The sequence below is a fragment of the Ambystoma mexicanum genome, chromosome 10, assembly GCF_040938575.1.
Source record: "Ambystoma mexicanum isolate Mex_15411 chromosome 10, UKY_AmexF1_1, whole genome shotgun sequence".
NCBI lineage: Eukaryota > Metazoa > Chordata > Amphibia > Caudata > Ambystomatidae > Ambystoma > Ambystoma mexicanum.
The window spans coordinates 1534908888-1534929268 of record NC_090932.1 but is presented as its reverse complement, the minus strand read 5'-3'; the positions used below and the strand labels follow the sequence as shown (position 1 = coordinate 1534929268).

The window sequence follows — 20381 nt, the reverse complement described above, 5'->3', positions numbered from 1 at the left end:
ACACTGCTGCAGAGGTTTAGGGGTCATAAAAGATCAGCCTGCTCGCGGCTGTCTTGCAGAACCTGAGCCATTTCATCCGGGACTCTTAAATGGTTGTCAAGAACACAGCATCTAAGTCGCTGCGTAGCAAGTTCTAGCAGCATTGTCCAAGTTGTAACTCTTCATCCAAGTGAGAGTTTGTGATGCCTTTTATTGGCTCTGGGTCTGACCATTCGTTTACTAGTTAAAACCGCAGGGTTAATGTTTGAATCCCCTAGACTTCTCAGTAAGTACACTTTTATCTCGCACTAGTGTTTTTCTCAAAATAAAATACGGGTACGAATGTTATCCCGGAGGTCTTTGTGGGGTTTTCTCGAGGAACATGTCCTAAGAAACGAGAAAGATTCTTGGTGTGGGCCATGGTGGGCACTCGCCAGATTTGATCTGTAGGCTTTACATATAGCTCGGGGATAGTGTAGTCTTGGACTGTCCTAGGGTGTATGGCAGAGGTGTAAGGATGGAGATATTACTGGTATGCAGTATGGTGTATACCAGACAGCTGCCTGGCATACACTGGCATGTAGTTGGTGGGTGGCATAATCCTGAAACGTAAGACTGAGTTGTGGATAGTCCAGTATGTGGAAGGTAACTAGACCTAGCCCTGCAATGTGATTGGAAGTGCCTCTGGTAGTGTTAGTATTGCAGTGTCTTGGCATGATCCTTATGGGGGCGGGAGCAGTGTATTGCATTGACATGCAGCAGAGGGGATGCCATAGTCCTTGCATTTAGTAGGACATTTGGTGTGGTGTTGTGTTGCATGTAGCATTTGTGTGCTTTAGCCATGCCATGCAGGGATGTATGGGTGTTGTGAGCCATTGGATATAGCAGTCCCACATAGCAGTGTTTGGCTGTGGTTTAACCGTAGCATGTGGTGGGGCCTAACGACGTTCAACTGTTTAACAGAAGTTTGGATTTGGTATAATCTTGGTAGTAGCGTGCGTCCTCTGGCCCTTGCCCCTTTGCTCTCGAAGCGTGTTTGGATGCAGGTCACTCCCCAGACCAGTGGCTCTTGGACCCTGGCTTTCTGAGATGTTCTTCTTTCTCTTGCGGGCAATGTGTTGGATCAGGGGGTTGTGGGTGCGGGGGGGATTGGAAGGGTGGTAGCCCGGGACCTCTCTGAGGATTAAACTTTACTTCTAGTCCGAGGCCCTGAATGTTTTCTATTTTGCTGAAAGGTTTAATTACATTTGTTTTCCTTGGCTAAGCCCACATCAATGGCCATTCTAGGGTAACTCTTTGATGTACCCCTTGAAAGGCTCTTTGTTTCTTCTGGTTTGGGTGCCCGAAGCCATACTGTTCAGTGTGACTAACCTCTGAGAGTTGGCTGGGGGGGTCTGACCCACCGGTTGGTGGCAGGGATTCACATATTTAGACGGTTGCAGGTGATGTCATCGAATCCAAAATAACGATTGCAATAACCACTAATACCAAAATAACATTCCTTTTTTGTTTTTTGGGGGGTGGTTTTTTTTTTTGGTTTAATTCCTAATATGCCCCAACCACAATTCCCACTCCCAACCCCTTTGCTATTTTGGAATTAGCTTTTTTGGATTTGTTGTAATTGGATTCGTTATTTTGTAATTAGACATAATCCATGCATGCCATTCATTCACACTGTTGGGGTTGATTTTGTGGCATCAATCCATGGTATGCGCTTGGGGGTGCTCCTGTTGAAATCCAGTGCGGAGTCCCGGCAAGACCTGATCTGGCCAGAGAAGTAACGAGTAACGAGTGACGAGATCCTTGAGAAGAATCTGCATCTTGAGTTAAAGCCCAGCAATAACCCTGGGGAAGGTTGAATGTGACATCCCCCATTGATTGGGTTGCTGCTATAAGTTTCAAAGGGTGCGTGCACCGTTGGTATTGGAAGCTGGGTTTTGTACTCGACTCCCAAGATTTCTGTGTAACCTGGGAATCTGCACACGATTTTTCAGCCATCGGGGATCTGCAAACTATTCCTACCCCAATGGGCACCCTGTGTTGAGACCTGATATATCCCCTGTAATATCCCATGATATATACCGATTTCCTCCTTTGAGGAAGACATCAGCTGCCTTCTCTCACAGAACACCAAACCTTACTCCCCAATGATGCTTATAGGCGACATGAACCTAGGTCTGCATGACAATCTACATAGCAATGCTCTAGCCTTATAAAATGCTATAATTGAATTAGGCTTTGCAATGCGTATCTTAGACCCAACACACTGCAAAGGCACAACCTTAGATTGGGTTGCCGATCTAAATTGCAATACAGAAATTCTTTCCAACTCTCCATGTGCTTGGTCAGACCATAATGTCCTCTCCTTTGAAATCCATGACTTTAAACAGCCCATCCCCAAGGAACATGAAGCCCCCCTACCCCCTGCCTTAACCAGAAATAATGAGCTAATCACGCTAGAAAGCATACTCCCCCTAATTCAACCTATCACTAACCAACAGCTGGCCACCGACTTAGATCCTCCTAAACTGGTGTGGACTCATACAATCAGAATTTAATTAACGCCCTCGACCAACTAGTCCCTCTTAAACTCAGGAAAGCCAAAACCACTGGCACATCTCAACAAATGGTTCACGTCCAAGTTGAAGACCTTGCGTAAAACCAAAAGAGGCGCAGAATCAGGAACATTTCACGATTGCCTCCACTGCCTATAAAACTGCCATACTAAAAACAAAAAGCGAGACCTACAATAACCAAATCCATAATGCCAGATCCAGTACCAAGGAGCTCTTAACTATCCTTAAAGAACTGGAATCGCCCATTTCCCCACCAGACGCCCTCTGGTGTTCTAACATCCAGAAGGCCGTACTGGACAAAATTGCATTACTTCAAGCAAAAAGATCCTGCCTGGCTGCCTTGGCCACACCCAGTGACCTAGATAGCTCACAGCCCAAACATAGCACCCAGCACCATACGACTCCCAATCAAAGTAAAGTCTACGAATGTACTCCAGTTACTACGAAAGAGGTAGAATCTATCATTAAGAGCCTTGAGCCATCCAGATGCCAAGGTGACCTCTGTACAGCTTCAATTCTAAAAGGGGAGCTAAAGAATTCGCCCCTTTAATCACATCCTTTATCAACTCCTCATTTGCCTCTTGCAACGTCCCCAAAAATCTCAAAGATGCCTGGGTCATGCCGCTCCTCAAAAGCAGAACCTAGACCCAAATATTCCTACCAACTTCAGACCGATTACCACAGTGCCATTTCTTCTAAAAAAAAAAAATATATTAGATCAAGTAGCCTATATCCAGATTCAAAACCATCTCAAGGTCAACAACCTTCTAGGCCTCCGGCTTCAGACATAGACACAGGACTGGGACAGCCCTCCTGGATCTAAAAATCCAAATGGATGAGGCGAGGGACCAATGGAAAGCCGGCCCTACTCCTCCTACTTGACATGTTAGCAGCGTTTGACTTAGTCGACCATAACATTTTAACTAATCACCTCACCACAGCTGCCTCATTCTCCACCAAAGCCTCAGCCTGTGCCAATTCCTTCCTCTGACAGTTCTATGAGGGTTCTATCCCCCACTGCTTCCGCAGAACCTTCTCCAATCACATGTGGAGTCCCACAAGGTTCATGTGTCTCACAGACACTCTACAACATTTTCACAAAGCTCCTGTTTAATCACCTAGATGACCTTGGCTTATCATATACGAATTACGCAGACAATCAGCAAATCCTTATCACACTCTCAGGTGCCTATCACTCTGACTCAATACTCTTAAATGAAATCTACAGTAAAATCCAAGCATGGATGGCCAAGCATGGGTTATGTCTTAACGACGACAAAACTGAGCTTCTACTCACTGGCTCAAAGTTAAGACTCAACAAGTTAGGTCCCCAATGCTCCTCCTTCAATATCGATGGTAACAATATCAAAGTCGATAAGAAAGCCAAAACCCTAGGTTTTGATTCTGCCTTGTCGATCCACAGGCAAGTCAACGCCACTTCGTCATCAACGGCCGACACATCCAAATTGATAAACGCCTGTAGACCATTCCTGTCTTCTAGCAGTTGCATCACCCTGGCAAGAGCTCTTATACTCTCCAAACTGGGCTATTGCAATACTCTTTACCTAGGCACTAGCCAGAGAAACCTTCACAAGCTACAAGTATTGCAAAACAACGCTCTCGGAACAGCTTTAAGTATTCCCTGCTCCAACCATAGCTCACAAATCCGTCGGAACACTAACTGGCTCCCGATTCAAGGCAGGATTACTTTCAGAACGTTAATGATCACCCACAAGTGTCTAAACAACTCAGCCCCCAAGTACCTGATCGACAAATTCTCTAGAAAGGATTCTACCAGACCTACTAGGGCCAACTATGCCCATTGCCTCAACATACCTAAATTCAAACTGGCTAAAGCTGTAGGAGCTAGCTTCCCAGTGCTAGCAGCCAAGTCCGGGAACACCTTACCACCTGCCCTAAGGTCAGAACCAGTATTCCTTTCCTTCTGGTACAAGGTTAAAACCTGGCTGTTCTCACAATCTAACTGCCAAAATGTACTATCGTGATTATTGACCAATTTGTGTGACCTGACCTTGCCCATTGCCTAAATATGTATATCAAGTGACCATCTGAGGGTCCCACCTCAAGATTGTCCTAAGCGATGTTATGATCCTTGTATATACCCTCTACAAACGTGTAACATGATTTGTCTCACAAATCATCATCCTGTGCTTGGCACTGTACCCCGCCCACTCTCCTTATTCCTATCTCGGTATCGGCACATTAGCTAGTACTCTACCTGCACTGTATAAGAATACTACCTATGTTCCTAACTCTCTTGCTGCAATCATATGACTTGATCTGTTACACAAGTCTAACACATGGTTTTAGTAACTTACTGTGTCTGTCACTACTTTCTGCCATCTATCCTGTAATTGTATTTCTTGGTTCCTCCTGCAATCACATTTATACACCATGTAAAGTTGTTTCTGTACTTCATTGTTCCTGCTGTAACCTTTGTTGTATACCAAGTAAAAGTACCCAGATACCTCCGGGTTTGGCATGCTATACAAGCAAATAAAACAAACAAACTAGAAAATATCTCACTGCTCATGCATGTCTGCGTTTACCCAACATGAAGGGGCAGGGGCAGTGGACCCCCTGAGCCAGGGCAAAAACTCAGCAGTCTCCAAAAACTGCTCCCAGGGCAGGCTGCCTCCTGCTAATATGCAGGGGCTGCCCCAGCGCTATTTTCGAGGTCTAGTGTACCCAAGTTTGATTGAGTTGTAGGCTGTGCCCGTGAAATGGGAAATCGCCCTCAGACAGGCCAAGCATTACATTGCTTTAATCACTGTGATAGACATATTCATCAAACAGAAGAAATGTTCGTCTTTATCTTCCCAGAATGCTCTTTGATATTATGCAAAACAGCCAGAGACCCTTATTGGTGCTAGTGGTTATTTATCAGTTTTTTGTTTTAATGAGTATGGGTGGTTTGCTCACTGATTAAATTGCTTATATGCTGATTAAGAGAGATATATGTATTTACAAACTAAGCCAGAGAGATTTTAATTTTACAGTATGCAGCCTGGATGTAAAGGGGACAATACTGAGTGACGCAAAATACATGTTTTCAGGGTTGCTTAATGTATTATTTGGGGGGCAAGCAGCTTTTACCTAAACTGCCTTGTTACCCATTAGGTCATGCCCCCTTGTTCGAGCCCATGCCTCCCTTTCTCAACCCTCTCCAATCACTAATACGTTGGCACTACAAGCATGTTAAAAAAGACACGCCGAAATCACAAATGTTTAATGGTTACGGCTCCAAATAATTCACATATTTCATGAACTGCAAATGTTGGACACACACTGCGAACCTGGTACTGGAACCATACCGACGGGTGGCAACCCGCGCAGCTGATTCAATACAGCCACTCAGTCTCTACCAGGGCAGCGCCGTGGTCTTCGGTCAACCTGCTTGTTCCCACCATGCCCATTGGTGGCCAGGCCAACCATAGGCCAGGGTTGCTACTGTTGACCTTTGACTTTAAGTACCGGATAGCCCACGCTCAGCAGCTGGCATATTGAACCATGCCTCCCCGAGGCAACAGGCCTACGGGGGCCTATTAACAGTAGAGCTACTGCAGCCCCAGGGCTGCATCCCGTTCACCCAATCAGAAGATATTCTTCTCCAGGTCATTCCTGAGACGCCAGGTTCATATCTGCCCAACCAGAAGGTACCTCTAGGATGCGGACTACCACATGTGGTATCTAAAACATGCCATTTGCTCTGGATAGTGCCAGTGACCAACTGGTAGGGTAACGACCTTCGCATAGAAGTTACTTCTTAATAAGGTTGTCTTCCGACTAGAAAGATGAAGTGTTATTTGTTCACAGCATCCTTGAATGACGTCCTACGAGTTGCCCTGGGGTGCTCGGTCTCTGCTAGCTACAGGTGAGGCGCCCGGATTGGGAGGCGTGCTGGAATCCCTATTGCCAGCTGTAGGCAAGTTCTGAGCACGGGAGGGTGGGATAGAAGCCGCCTGGTGAATGCCAGCCTATACCCACATTGCCGGCTCTTTGCCCCGGCGGGACAGCAGGTGGCACGCGCTCTTGCGAGTTTCGCGTGCTCGCTCTCCAGCAGGGTTCGGCGTGGTGACATTCTCCTTAGTCATTGTGGTGGTGATATGAGCTGGCGACTGGAACCCCTCCCTCCAATTTAAGCCGCGCAGTCCCGGGGCTTGCCCAGACCGAGCCCGCGGCAAGAGGCGGAACCCGCCTGCCGCCCAGGTAGGCACACGTCTCCCCGCCGCCCAGGTGCTCTTTGCAGGCCAGTGATTGTGTCCGTCTTGCGCTCTGATCACAGACACAACTCTCTCCCGCTGGCAGGCAATGGCGTGTTTGTTTTGGGGTGAGAGTGACCCTTCTAGCTGGCGCCCTCCCGTGGCTATACCCCCCACGCCCCGGACTCGCCTGGATCTGAACTGCTCTGGGTAGGCGAGGAGTTGTGCATGCCGGGCCGAATCGTAGATCAGATGAACTCGTTCGACGGATTGTCTTAGACTGCACAGGAAGTGCTGCAGATCACTCGTAGAGTTAGTCATGCTCACAAGATGCATGCATGATACTGCGGGCGAGTCGTGTTATGCACACCTGGTGGATGTAAGGTAAGGTAAGGTAGATGGTGGGGGCGAAGGGGGAGAGAAAATAGATGCTTGCTTTCAGGCTCTTTTCTAGGAGGTATTGTGTAGAGTGAGTTCGCTTGATGTATGCCTTCTGCGGAGGTGTTTGGTAGAGTGAGGCTTGCTTGGTGGATGCCTTCTGCTGGAGGTTTTGGGGTAGAGTGAGGTTTGCTTGATGTATATGTTCTCCAGAAGGGGGTTGGGGTAGAGTGGGGCACTCGGTGGATGCCTGCTGCAGGAGGGGTTGGGAGAGTGAGGCTTATTTAGTGGATGCCTGCTGCAGGAGGGGTTGGGAGTGTGGGGCTCTTGGTGGATGCCTGCTGCAGGAGCGGTTGAGAGTGGGGCTCTTGGTGGATGCCTGCTGCAGGAGGGGTTGGGAGAGTGGGGCTCGGTGGATGCCTGCTGCAGGAGGGGTTGGGAGAGTGAGGCTTATTTATTGGATGTCTGCTTCAGGAGGGGTTGGGAGTGTGGGGCTCTTGGTGAATGCCTGCTGCAGGAGCGGTTGAGAGTGTGAGGCTCTTGGTGGATGCCTGCTGCAGTTGGGGTTGGGAGTGTGGGGCTCTTGGTGGATGCCTGCTGCAGGAGCGGTTGAGAGTGTGAGGCTCTTGGTGGATGCCTGCTGCAGTTGGGGTTGGGAGTGTGGGGCTCTTGGTGGATACCTGCTGCAGGAGTGGTTGGGAGAGTGAGATTCGCTTGATGTATGCATTCTCCAGGAGGGGGTTGGGTAGAGTAGAGTTCGCTTGGTGGGTGCATGCTGCAGGAGGGGCTGGGAGACTGCTTGCTTAATGTATGCCTTCTGCGGGAGATGTTTGGTAGAGTGAAGTTTGCTTGATGTATGCCTTCTGCGGGGGGTGTTGGGTAGAGTGAGGCTTGCTTGATGGATGCCTTCTGCGGGGGGATGGGTGTTGGGTACAGTGGGGTTCGCTTGGTGGATGCCATCTGCTGGAGGTGTTGGGTAGAGTGAGGGTCGCTTGATGTATACGTTCTCCAGGAGGGGGTTGCGTAGAGTGGGGTTCGCTTGGTGGATGCCTGCTGCAGGAGGGGTTGGGAGAGTGAGGCTTATTTAGTGGATGCCTGCTACAGGAGGGGTTGGGAGTGTGGGGCTCTCGGTGGATGCCTTCTGCAGGAGGGGTTGGGAGAGTGGGGCTCGGTGGATGCCTGCTGCAGGAAGGGTTGGGAGAGTGAGGCTTATTTAGTGGATGCCTGCTGCAGGAGCGGTTGGGAGAGTGGGGATCTTGGTGGATGCCTTCTGCAGGAGGGATTGGGAGTGTGGGGCTCTAGGTGGATGCCTTCTGCAGGAGGGGTTGGGAGTGTGGGGCTCTAGGTGGATGCCTTCTGCAGGAGGGGTTGGGAGAGTGGGGCTCTCGGTGGATGCCTTCTACAGGAGGGGTTGGGAGAGTGGGGCTCTCGTGGATGCCTTCTGCAGGAGGGGTTGAGAGAGTGGGGCTCTCGGTGGATGCCTGCTGCAGGAGGGGTTGGGAGAGTGAGGCTTAATTCGTGGATGCCTGCTGCAGAAGGGGTTGGGAGAGTGAGGCTTATTTAGTGGATGCCTGCTGCAGGAGCGGTTGGGAGAGTGGGGATCTCGGTGGATGCCTGCTGCAGGAGGGGTTGGGAGAGAGGGGCTCTCAGTGGATGTCTGCTGCAGGAGGGGTTGGGAGTGTGGGGCTCTTGGTGGATGCCTGCTGCAGGAGCGGTTGAGAGAGTGAGGCTTGCTTGGTGGATGCCTTCTGCTGGAGGTGTTGGGCAGAGTGAGGGTCGCTTGATGTATACGTTCTCCAGGCGGGGGTTGGGTAGAGTGGGGTTCACTTGGTGGATGGATGCCTGCTGCAGGAGTGGTTGGGAGAGTGAGGCTTATTTAGTGGATGCCTGCTGCAGAAGGGGTTGGGAGAGTGGGGCTCGGTGGATGCCTGCTGCAGGAGGGGGTTGGGAGAGTGGGGATCTCGGTGGATGCCTGCTGCAGGAGGGGTTGGGAGGGAGGGGCTCGGTGGATGCCTGCTGCAGGAGGGGTTGGGAGAGTGAGGCTTATTTAGTGGATGCCTGCTGCAGGAGGGGTTGGGAGAGTGAGGCTTATTTAGTGGATGCCTGCTGCAGAAGGGGTTGGGAGAGTGAGGCTTATTTAGTGGATGCCTGCTGCAGAAGGGGTTGGGAGAGTGGGGCTCGGTGGATGCCTGCTGCAGGAGGGGGTTGGGAAAGTGGGGATCTCGGTGGATGCCTGCTGCAGGAGGGGTTGGGAGGGAGGGGCTGGGTGGATGCCTGCTGCAGGAGGGGTTGGGAGAGTGGTGCTCTTGGTGGATACCTGCTGCAGGAGGGGTTGGGAGAGTGAGATTCGCTTGATGTATGCATTCTCCAGGAGGGGGTTGGGTAGAGTAGAGTTCGCTTGGTGGGTGCATGCTGCAGGAGGGGTTGGGAGACTGCTTGCTTAATGTATGCCTTCTGCGGGAGATGTTTGGTAGAGTGAAGCTTGCTTGATGTATGCCTTCTGCGGGGGGTGTTGGGTAGAGTGAGGCTTGCTTGATGGATGCCTTCTGCGGGGGGATGGGTGTTGGGTACAGTGGGGTTCGCTTGGTGGATGCCATCTGCTGGAGGTGTTGGGTAGAGTGAGGGTCGCTTGATGTATACGTTCTCCAGGAGGGGGTTGCATAGAGTGGGGTTCGCTTGGTGGATGCCTTCTGCAGGAGGGGTTGGGAGAGTGGGGCTCGGTGGATGCCTGCTGCAGGAAGGGTTGGGAGAGTGAGGCTTATTTAGTGGATGCCTGCTGCAGGAGCGGTTGGGAGTGTGGGGCTCTAGGTGGATGCCTTCTGCAGGAGGGGTTGGGAGTGTGGGGCTCTAGGTGGATGCCTTCTGCAGGAGGGGTTGGGAGCGTGGGGCTCTAGGTGGATGCCTTCTGCAGGAGGAGTTGGGAGAGTGGGGCTCTCGGTGGATGCCTTCTACAGGAGGGGTTGGGAGAGTGGGGCTCTCGTGGATGCCTTGTGCAGGAGGGGTTGGGAGAGTGGGGCTCTCGTGGATGCCTTCTGCAGGAGGGGTTGAGAGAGTGGGGCTCTCGGTGGATGCCTGCTGCAGGAGGGGTTGGGAGAGTGAGGCTTAATTTGTGGATGCCTGCTGCAGGAGCGGTTGGGAGAGTGGGGATCTCGGTGGATGCCTGCTGCAGGAGGGGTTGGGAGAGAGGGGCTCTCAGTGGATGTCTGCTGCAGGAGGGGTTGGGAGTGTGGGGCTCTTGGTGGATGCCTGCTGCAGGAGCGGTTGAGAGAGTGAGGCTTGCTTGGTGGATGCCTTCTGCTGGAGGTGTTGGGTAGAGTGAGGGTCGCTTGATGTATACGTTCTCCAGGCGGGGGTTGGGTAGAGTGGGGTTCACTTGGTGGATGGATGCCTGCTGCAGGAGTGGTTGGGAGAGTGAGGCTTATTTAGTGGATGCCTGCTGCAGAAGGGGTTGGGAGAGTGGGACTCGGTGGATGCCTGCTGCAGGAGGGGGTTGGGAGAGTGGGGATCTCGGCGGATGCCTGCTGCAGGAGGGGTTGGGAGGGAGGGGCTCGGTGGATGCCTGCTGCAGGAGGGGTTGGGAGAGTGGGGCTCGGTGGATGCCTGCTGCAGGAGGGGTTGGGAGAGTGAGGCTTATTTAGTGGATGCCTGCTGCCGGAGGGGTTGGGAGAGTGGGGCTCTTGGTGGATGCCTGCTGCAGGAGCGGTTGAGAGTGTGAGGCTCTTGGTGGATGCATGCTGCAGTTGGGGTTGGGAGAGTGGGGCTCGGTGGATGCCTGCTGCAGGAGGGGTTGGGAGAGTGGGGATCTCGGTGGATGCCTACTGCAGGAGGGGTTGGGAGAGAGGGGCTCGGTGGATGCCTGCTGCAGGAGGGTTTGGGAGAGTGGGGCTCGTTAATGCCTGCTGCAGGAGGGGTTGGGAGAGTGAGGCTTATTTAGTGGATGCCTGCTGCCGGAGGGGTTGGGAGAGTGGGGATCTCTGTGGATGCCTACTGCAGGAGGGGTTGGGAGGGAGGGGCTCTCGGTGGATGCCTGCTGCAGGAGTGGCTGGGAGTGTGGGGCTCGCTTGTTGGATGCCTGCTGTAGAGGTGCTGGGGAAAATGTGGAGTTTGCTTGGCGGATGACTGCTGCACAGGCCCATAGGGAACTAGAGATTTCCCGGTGTGCCTCTGCACCCTGGGTCTCTTTTGTGTAGTATTTCCAAAGGTTGGCATAGGAAAAGCATTGGTGCATTGGTCTTGCTGAAAATGTGTGAATTTGTGCCACTTTGAACATAATTTCCAGGGCCTCTTTTAGTTCCCAGTCCACCCATGCTGCTGCGGGGGGTTGGGGGGGGGGGGGTTGCTGGGAGAGTGGGACTCTCTGTGGGTGCCTACTGCAGGAGGGGCTGGGAGAGTTGAGCTCATTTAGTGGGTGCCTGCTGCGGAAAGGAGTCAGAGGGATGGGTGCTCGCTTGGTGCACACAGTTTGAAGTTAATGAGACGAGCAAAAAAAAAGCAAGCTGCACCTCGTGTAATGTCTCCCGTATGTTTCATCCTGGACTTTCCACCCCTGCTGCGGAATGCCCCTCTTTCCTGCGGAGGGGAGGAGTGTCGCTGCAGGAAACGCAACAGCTGCGTGCTCCTTCCGGGGTTTGCTGTGAGGTGTGCCTTCAGGGCAAGGGCGTTGGAACAGGAAGACGGAGTAAGCGGAGTGTGAGCTCGGGCTGAATGCTATCGCCAGCCTACAACCTTAGACATGTTTGTACTGAAGTGTTTATTTCAATATTTGGTCATGTATTCGCATAAGTATGTAGGGGGCTATTTCATAGAACGATGCAGGGAGAGACGGCAAACGTGGATGCACCAATTTACGCATTAAGAGCTGGATTAGGAGCAGCGGAAGACGGCATAGCCCCCGTATTTGCATGTTTGACACAGCTGAGGGTGACAGAGGGCGTAATTCTTTAATACACGAGGGCACCATGGGAAGGTACAGTACAAGAACCTACCAGCAGTAGGCACAAACACCTTTAGCGCCTGAGCCGCCCTGTGTTTGCGAATCGGTGGCCCTGGATCACACATTTAAGACAGTGAAGCTAGGGGATTTCAATCCTGCCTGCGATTTGCCAATTGATCGGGTAGCTTCTCAGCTATGCTTTGTACCCACATGCATAATGTTTAGGGTGACCACATTTTCAAAATGAAAATGAGGAGGGCCAACCTAAAAGTACAACCACTCGTAGCCCCCGCCCCATAGCTCTTCTCCAGTCAGCCCCGCCTACCCACAATCCCACTGTTCATACAGCAGCTCATGTATTTAAATTGGGCTGTTTTGACTGGATCTGAGCAGATGAAGAAAGGAGTGTATGCTCTGATATTACCGGCCTTGCTCGTTTAACCGTCTCAGTGGCACAATCCTTAGCATGTGAATGGTGCGTGAATGGTTGGGGGTTCGAGTCCACCCTGCAATAGAAGATTCGCAAAGTATTAATTTGTTAAATTAGTTTATAACCGTTTAAGTGCGACGGCAGTCCTGGCAAAACCGGGATGTCTGGTCACCTTAATAATGTTTGGTTTTCAAGTGCTAAAATGTGAATTTGAAAAGTCCTAACCAGGGCCGGTCTTACAACAGATTGCACCCCAGGCGTGAAGCATCGTTGGCACCCCTCCTCCCCCGACCTGTGATCTCATGCATGTGTTATAGGCTGAGGAGCGGGTGTGGGGACTACGAGTTAACAAAATTGTCAATGCAGGCATCTGCTGAATTTCATGAACCTCAGAAAACAGCAATAAGAGGGTCAAACCCGAACAGGCCTGGTTATGTTAGTCTGCTTTTGCTCTTCATTTTTAGTAACAATGACCAGTTTGCTGCTGTGACTCAGATCAGAGAATCGACAATTTCAGATCTACACTAATGTCATTCGTATGACCTCAAACATTTAGCCACTCTTAAAAGGTGATGAACTGGTCTTGAACAGTGTTACTCAAACCTCCAAGAACAAGCACCAGCAACATACCCAACGATGGCTGTACAAGCCCGTCTATCTCAGCGTTAAAATACATGCATTTATGCAATGTGTATTGCATCAAATACTTCACTGGAAGTTTAATATATCACTACTTCATGTGAGTGGTAAAGTCTACTTTAAACATATGCAGAGGGTTAACATGCATGTACAATTCAACATAGCTCCCAATGTTAATGTTGGAGAGGTGGCTTTCTAAAATTATCACATTACAATGTGGACTTTACATTGAAACACGCTGCAGTGCATTACCGCGGCAGAGAAATGGCAGTTCGAGTATTGGGGTTTGTTTCGCTCATGCGCGTGAACTCTCAAAATTCTTAAATGTTTCACTCATTTTAGCTCCCGACAGCACCATGAAACTGTAAGATCACAATGAAAAATTATGTCTACCATCCCAACAAAAACAATCAAATTCTTATAGGGTGCAAGGCAACCTTTTCTTGGGACTCGTTAAGTTTACTTTTTGCAAATTACTAGTCGCGTGCTGCTTGAATAACAGCGGCCCTTGCACATTGTGCAGTGTATAGACGAATTTCATTTCAAGGAACTTGGAGTACTGCGGGCATCAGGGGAAGCATCTCCAGTGTACCCCAAGCGTAGTGCGCTTTTCCCTCCACCCCCAGCCTTGCAGCCCTGCACTTTTTCACATTCTCTAGTATGGTAAAGAGCATTGTCCCGAGCTTGGGAGAGAAATGGACTATGCAGAAGGAGCTGCCTCCCCAGGGTGTGTTTAGCTGCTGGTGTATCAAATGCAGAAATGGGTGGCATCAAGAGCCCCACGCTCTGAAACATCTTTTGCGCACTGGTTGGTCACACGACAAAGTGTGAGCAGGTGATTCCCCAACACTTGAACCATTCTTTAGCGACCTGACTTTGATTAATGTGGCGTTAGCTAGTCATGGCCATTTCCCAGCGTTTGTGTTAAAGGAGATCGGAAGCTGTACTGTGCAGGGTATTTTAAAGGCCATGAATTGATGCTACAGCATGTCGCCCCCAATGGAACAAAGAAAGTGAAGCATGCATCCTGCAAGTCTGGGTATTTGCGTTATACGTAAGACGGGCCATCCGTCCATGGAGACGGTTTCTACTGTAGTTGCTGAGTCGCTTTCCCAAGCCAGCTGCTGTGCAGACTTCGCTCAGCTTTTGGTCCAGCGTCTGCATCCATCCTTCACACCATCATTCACAAGGCGCGTTTGTGTAGGTGTTTGTTTATCTCGTTAGACTAGCCTGATTGCTATTCCAAACAAAAGAAGCACGACGACAAAGAAGAGTATAAGACAAGTCTGAGCGAACAGTGAAATGTATGAAACTCTTGCACTAAAATAAAGTCAGCAGCGCATGTCCAGGAAACGACTAACAATATACTCAGGAGCGGGAACTAGGGGGGCATAGTAACCCCCAAACCGGCCCAAGCGTGGTACCGGCCCCCAGACCCTCGCCCTCAAAGTGATTTTGGCCCGGCCAACGGACTGACCAATCCAACCCCGCTGGAATGTGCAACTGTCTAAGATCTGCTGACGGTGTCACTCTGCCCAGGTCTTCCGGGAACCGGCCTTTTGATCTGAGGAGAGCTCGCCACCAGTGCTCGCTTCCTTTTTCATGACTACTTGAACCTTGACAAAAGTGTCTGGCTTTGTGGCCACCAGAGGCTGTTCTTGGATGGCCCAGTCATCTCTGCAATACCATTTAAAAAAAATAAAAATAAAACGCCTATGCAGCAATAGGCCTTACCTGCGAGGACGGGAGCAGGAGGAAAGAAGTGTGCTTGCCTTGGCAGGATGGCGTTACTGCCGGGTTTCCTGAAACAAGGCCAGTCAGCAAGGGCAGGATGCTGCAACTGTTTGTATTTGCTAATTCTACTGCTGCCTGGCAGTGTGTGCTTGTGATGGGAACAACTTTAGGATTTAGTGATCCACTCGCTCCTCTTTTCTGTACTGACCGGGGCCGACAACACCAGTCAGCCCCAATCGATCCACACTTCAGTGTCAGTGCGCGCCCATAGTCTGGAGGAGGGCACACTGCACGTGCGCCCATGGGCCTGGCTGGCGCCAGCAGCGCCAGTGCCACCTGGGGCTGGGGGAAGGTAATAAAGCAACAAATGTTGCTAATTTATTTGCCAATTGCCCTGCCCTGCCTGTGGGCCGAGGCCAGGCCCGTTTCTTGGCCTGGAGGAGGCGGCCAACTGCCCGTGGCGCAATAGCCATTGGGGACGCAGTTGCCCCGTTCCCTGGAGCCTCTGGAGGGGATGGAATTCCCCAGTTTGTGGGGTGGCGCATTGACGTGGGGGAAAGTTCCGCAGGTCAGGTGCTGGCGCTGCCCCTTCCGACTGTAATGTCAGGTAGTACAAAAGTACTACGTGACATTACAGAAGTCAGAGGCTCCCTCTGACCACTTCGTGCCACTTGTGGTGGGTGGCATAAGCACAACAATAAAAACACTTTAGGTCTCCCTGCAGCTAAGACCAGCCCCTTCCATCACAATGCCGGCAGGAAACTGCTAATGGTGGCCCATTAGTCACTTAATGGTTTTGTGCTGGCATTGAGATGGGAGGGGAGGTGCAGTGGGCTCTGGGGAGTGGGCGTGCCTTGCAGGGACGCACCGTGGGCCCCCGACACAGTACAAATGGAGACCCGTTTGGGCCCATGGTGCGTCCCTGCAAGCCCAGAAAATGGCCAAAATAATAGTTTAAAGCAGCGCTATTTCTTTCATGCCACTTCTTTTCCAAACTATATATCAAATACACTTTTTAAACCACTTCCATGGCACTAGTGATGAGTTACTTCACTATGCAGATAATAGTTTTGACTAGTGTTGCTGAGTAAATATTCTTTAAGCTACAAACCGGTTTATTTATTTATGCAATGTTTGTCGGGTACATGGAGACGGATAATTTATTTATGCAATGTTTGTCGGATACCTGTATGCAACACACATTGCATAAATAAATAAATATGCAGGTACCTGACAAACTTTGCATGAATAAATAAATAATCCGGGTCCATGTATCCTTATAACAAGTGAACAGACAGACTTTACTGTATCAAAGCATACACTTGATTCCCATTCAAAGAATGTTAAAGTGATTGTTTATTGGGTTTAGGTGTCTCCTTGTCATTGCCCTTTTGGCTTAGGTTGCCTCCAAACCCCCTTCAGCATCTTGTGTTCTTTGTTGGTTGTATATACTGCATCCTGTGCCATATTCATGGTCTCTTGGTTGGTGTGCCCAGTCCTCATTATCTGCAGCCTAAGTGGGACTGGGGCATAAAATTATCTTGTGCACCAGTAAAAAAGTGGCCCACCGTTGCAAATGGCAATTCATTGCTTGTGTGACGGTCTGTTTGACTTGGGCTAGGAATTCCTTAACAGTGTCGTTTGGGAATGGCGTGCAGTGGGAGTGGAGCGCGGGGTGCGGCAGGAGTGGAGCGTGGGGTGCAGAGGGAGTGGCGCATGGGTTTGGGTGCGGGGAGGTGGCGGCACATTCCTATTGTTTCGCCCTGGGCACTACATGGACTAGAAACTGCCCTGGCCGAGGCCACAGCCTGCAGCAGTGACAGTGGTAGAATACACTTGTAACACATTAGTTTCCTAACATTATAAAAATAAACAGGCACATTCATTTTTATAATGTTAGGAAACTAACGTGTTACACGTGTATTCTAGCACTGTAGACTGCTGGTACAGCGCCCCCTAGAGGCTGACTGACGTCAGGCAGCCGCCTGGGCTGCCTGATGCAAAGACCGGCCCTGGTCCTAAAACTAATGGACACATCCTTGTGGGGGCACAAGGATGCGTGGGGCTCCATTTCAAAATGTTTGCCCCCTTCGCCCCTTGCTGGCCTGTGATGGGTTAAGAGGTCTGCCTTTGGCCAGCAAGTGCACGTTTAAAGTGACAGAGCCTTTAGTTTGTGAAGGCTGATGCTTCCTGTGGGAATATATGCTGATCAGCCCCAACTTGCAGCTTCGCGGTGCCAAAACACGCAGGCAGGGAGTAAGTAACTGCGTATTATTACAAGACTAGTTTATTGGCCACTCCAGGCAGAACAAAGAAATGCAGCTAGCGGGGGAGCTGAAACACAATCGCCACTTAAAACAGTTATTAAACTTCCTTTGGCAACCAGGTGATGGGAACTAGCGCCGTGATGGAGTGGTCGGCCTGACGTTGCCAGCAAAGGAAGCCTCTAACATGCGCACGTCAAAGTGAACAATTAATATACTGAATTAAAGAAGTATTTGCATTATGCTGAGATTGCCAGCATAGGGGGACAGCTCCTGTGAGGAACTCCACTATCCGCACAGGGAGAGTGCGCTCGCCTGGGCTTTTTTGATTTTTTGATATATTAAAATAAATGATAGGAGACCAACCTCTGGGAAATGAGTGTGGCCATCCGGCACCCATTTCACCTGCTTCCCGCACCGAACACAGTCACCTGTACTCTGGGAAGACACAGCCTGCAGGCGCCGTCTTCCCCTGTCATATTCACATGGAATGTGACGGCCCTGGGTACATCAAAGTATTCCACCAGTAGTACACCTTCCTTGAGCCATGAGCAGCCTAATTAAAATACCAAAGGCTCCATCGATCTGCATTCCTTTTTTTCTCCGGCTGGTGGCAGTACATACTAATGAGAGATAACTGAGGCAAGCATGCCGAGTGGGCTTGGTTGCCGGAGAGACAACCGGAAGGCGGTTCTGGGAGCTTGTCAGTGTCCTTTCCAGTTTAGTCATCCTTTTTCCTATTGTTTTGATTTTCAGTTTGAGTCTGTGGTGTTGAAGAGCCAGGTTTTTAGTAATTTCCTGAATTTGTGGTTATCTTCGGTGTTTCTTATTTCTTTTGGGATGTGCCAGGTTTTTGCGGCTAAGTGGTAGAAGGAGGTGCCACCAAGCTTTTTCTTAAGGTATGTTTTTAGTTCCAGGCGGATTTCGTTGCTTGATCAGAGGGGTCTCGTTGGTTTGTAGAATATTTTCTTCTGTAGGAATTCTGCTCCTTGTCCACTGATTGCCCTGTGCGTTATGCAAATGGTTTTGAAGGTGATGCAATGTTTTACTGGGAGCCAGTGTATTGTTTTTAGGGCAGGAGTGATGTGGTCTCTTCTGGATAGTTTGAGGCGTAGTGTGGCTGCTGCATTTTGAATCCATTGTAGTTTCTTCAAGAGGTATTCTGGTATTCCGAGGTAGAGGCTGTTTGCATAGTCGATTCTTGACATGATGAGGGTGACGATAGTGAGGAGGAAATAGCATTTCGAAGGGATTGTGTCCTCTGACGTAGTCCACATCTTTGACAGTAATTACCACAGCTGTGCTGCTTAGGAAAACTTTTTGGCGTAGGCGTTCTGCATCGATTGCGTCAATACGCTGTCCTTCAAGTGCCTCCGTCGATGGTCGACGTCACCGGATGTCATATATAGGATGCACAGCACCCATAGCCTCAGTTCAGTTTTTTCTGCGAACGTGTTCAATTCGGAATCTTGGTGCGCTCGATTCTTCTACTTCGTTGTGAAAGTTTGAGATCATGTCTTCGTCTTCTTCTACCCCGAAGTCGGGCTTCAAAAAGTGTCGGGACTGTGGTTCCAAAATGTCCATCACGGACCCGCACAACGTCTGCCTCTGGTGCCTCGGCGAAAGCCACGCCACCGACGACTGCGATGACTGCCAGTCCCAGACTTCGAAGGCCTTGCGGGAGCGGAAGAAGTTGTTAACGGTAGGTAGGGTTTCTAAAACCTGTAAGCAGAAATCTGCTGGACTTTAGACTGACGACTCGAGGGGCGACTCTCTGCCTCGGCGTAAATCCAGGGGGTCTCGGAGTGGTTCCTGCCATTCCTCTGCCTCTTCTAGGCATTCTCAGAAGCGCCGTCACCGGTCGCTTTCCCCGTCCTCGTCAGAGGACTCCACCAGACGGCGGGTATCTTGTCCCACCAAGCATTCATCACCGGTGGAATGGGACGCATTTCGCAAGGAGATGGAGATTTTCGAATCGCAGGGCACTGTTCTGTCCGCGCCTTTGAGAGAAACCGGCAAGGAACGAGCTAGAGCCACCATTTACACACCTTTTGGGCTCGGGCGGTTGGCGCGATCATCGGGAACCGTCGAGGTCCCGATCGGACAAGGTGGATCGCCATAGCCGTGCCAGGTCCCGGTCCTCGACAACATGTTGAGACCGCCGGAGCCTGTGAGGCCTTCTAAGAAGGCATTGACACCATCGGCACGATGTCCTTCGAGAGACTCTCTCGAGGCTCCGGCTCTGAGGAAGTAATCGGCGCCGAGGCCGTCGAAGACCACGCTCGGGGCTCCAGCCTCGAAGCCGTTGTCGAAGTCGTCGGCACCTCGGTCGACGTCAATTCCATCGGCACCCTCAACGCCTTTTGAGGAAAATTTACCAGAGGTGCCCCGGAGGGCTGTGGAAACGCCGAGGAAGGCCCTCAGTAAGTCATTGAGGCCTGTTTTTGAGACTTTCTCTGGTCATCCCCCCAGGCTTGATTTATTCCAGCCTTTGGACTACATTTCAGAGGTGGAAGAGGGGTCGGATGAGGAGGGGGTGGTGCCTCCTGAGGTTCTTGATGACCTGTTTTCTGGTCACAGCCAAATGGAAGACCTGCTTCAGTCCTTAAATGATGCCAGTTCTGAGGTTGAGTTTGGCAGTCCTGAGCCTGGTACACATGCTGAGTCCTCGTACAGGTGTCTCATGTCGAGGGTGACTGAGTACTTGGGGTGGTCTGCTCCACCTGTGGATTTTCTGCAGGATGATCTGACGGACATCCTGGACCAAGGTCCACCTACTGACCCGGTGTTGCCGTTTCATATGGCCTTACAAAGAAGGGTGGCAGCGGCTTGTACTGTGGGCAAGCTTGGAATGTAGGCCTCATTAGGCCAACCACCACCTTTAGGCAAAAACGGTTTGATTTTTCAATATTGCTTTCTTCTGTCTTGTTTGACCCAATAACTTCCAATTGCATGGCATACTCTCCTGCCAGGACTTTTGAGAGATACTCTTTCTCCAGCATGGGGTCTGGTATGGATTCATATGCTCATGAATATTCCCTATCGTCAGGCTGGGAATCCTCGGTAAAGAAAAAATCAGTATCAGTTTCGTTTCTGATCTGTCTTTCTTAGTAGTAACCAATCAATGGTCTCTGGGTCATACTGCCCCCCAGCCAATGACTGCCCTCTCCCTAAGCCCCGCCCCTGGCAGCCATCCTCAGATTTCACCACACGTTCAAGTGTTGG

General features: G+C 50.7%; 1 protein-coding gene across 6 annotated transcripts in view; it reads left to right on the top strand.

Annotated features, from left to right (window-relative positions):
* The window catches only part of PXN (paxillin), a 321226-nt gene that overhangs the window by 131677 nt on the left and 169168 nt on the right, over nt 1-20381 (top strand). The window contains exon 1 of one of the 6 annotated variants that reach the window (XM_069619740.1): nt 6667-6785. The exons of 3 other annotated variants lie outside the window; for them this stretch is intronic. The gene's annotated coding sequence lies outside the window, so the exon portion shown is untranslated. 2 more of the 6 variants (XM_069619739.1, XM_069619741.1) reach the window with 2 other exon arrangements.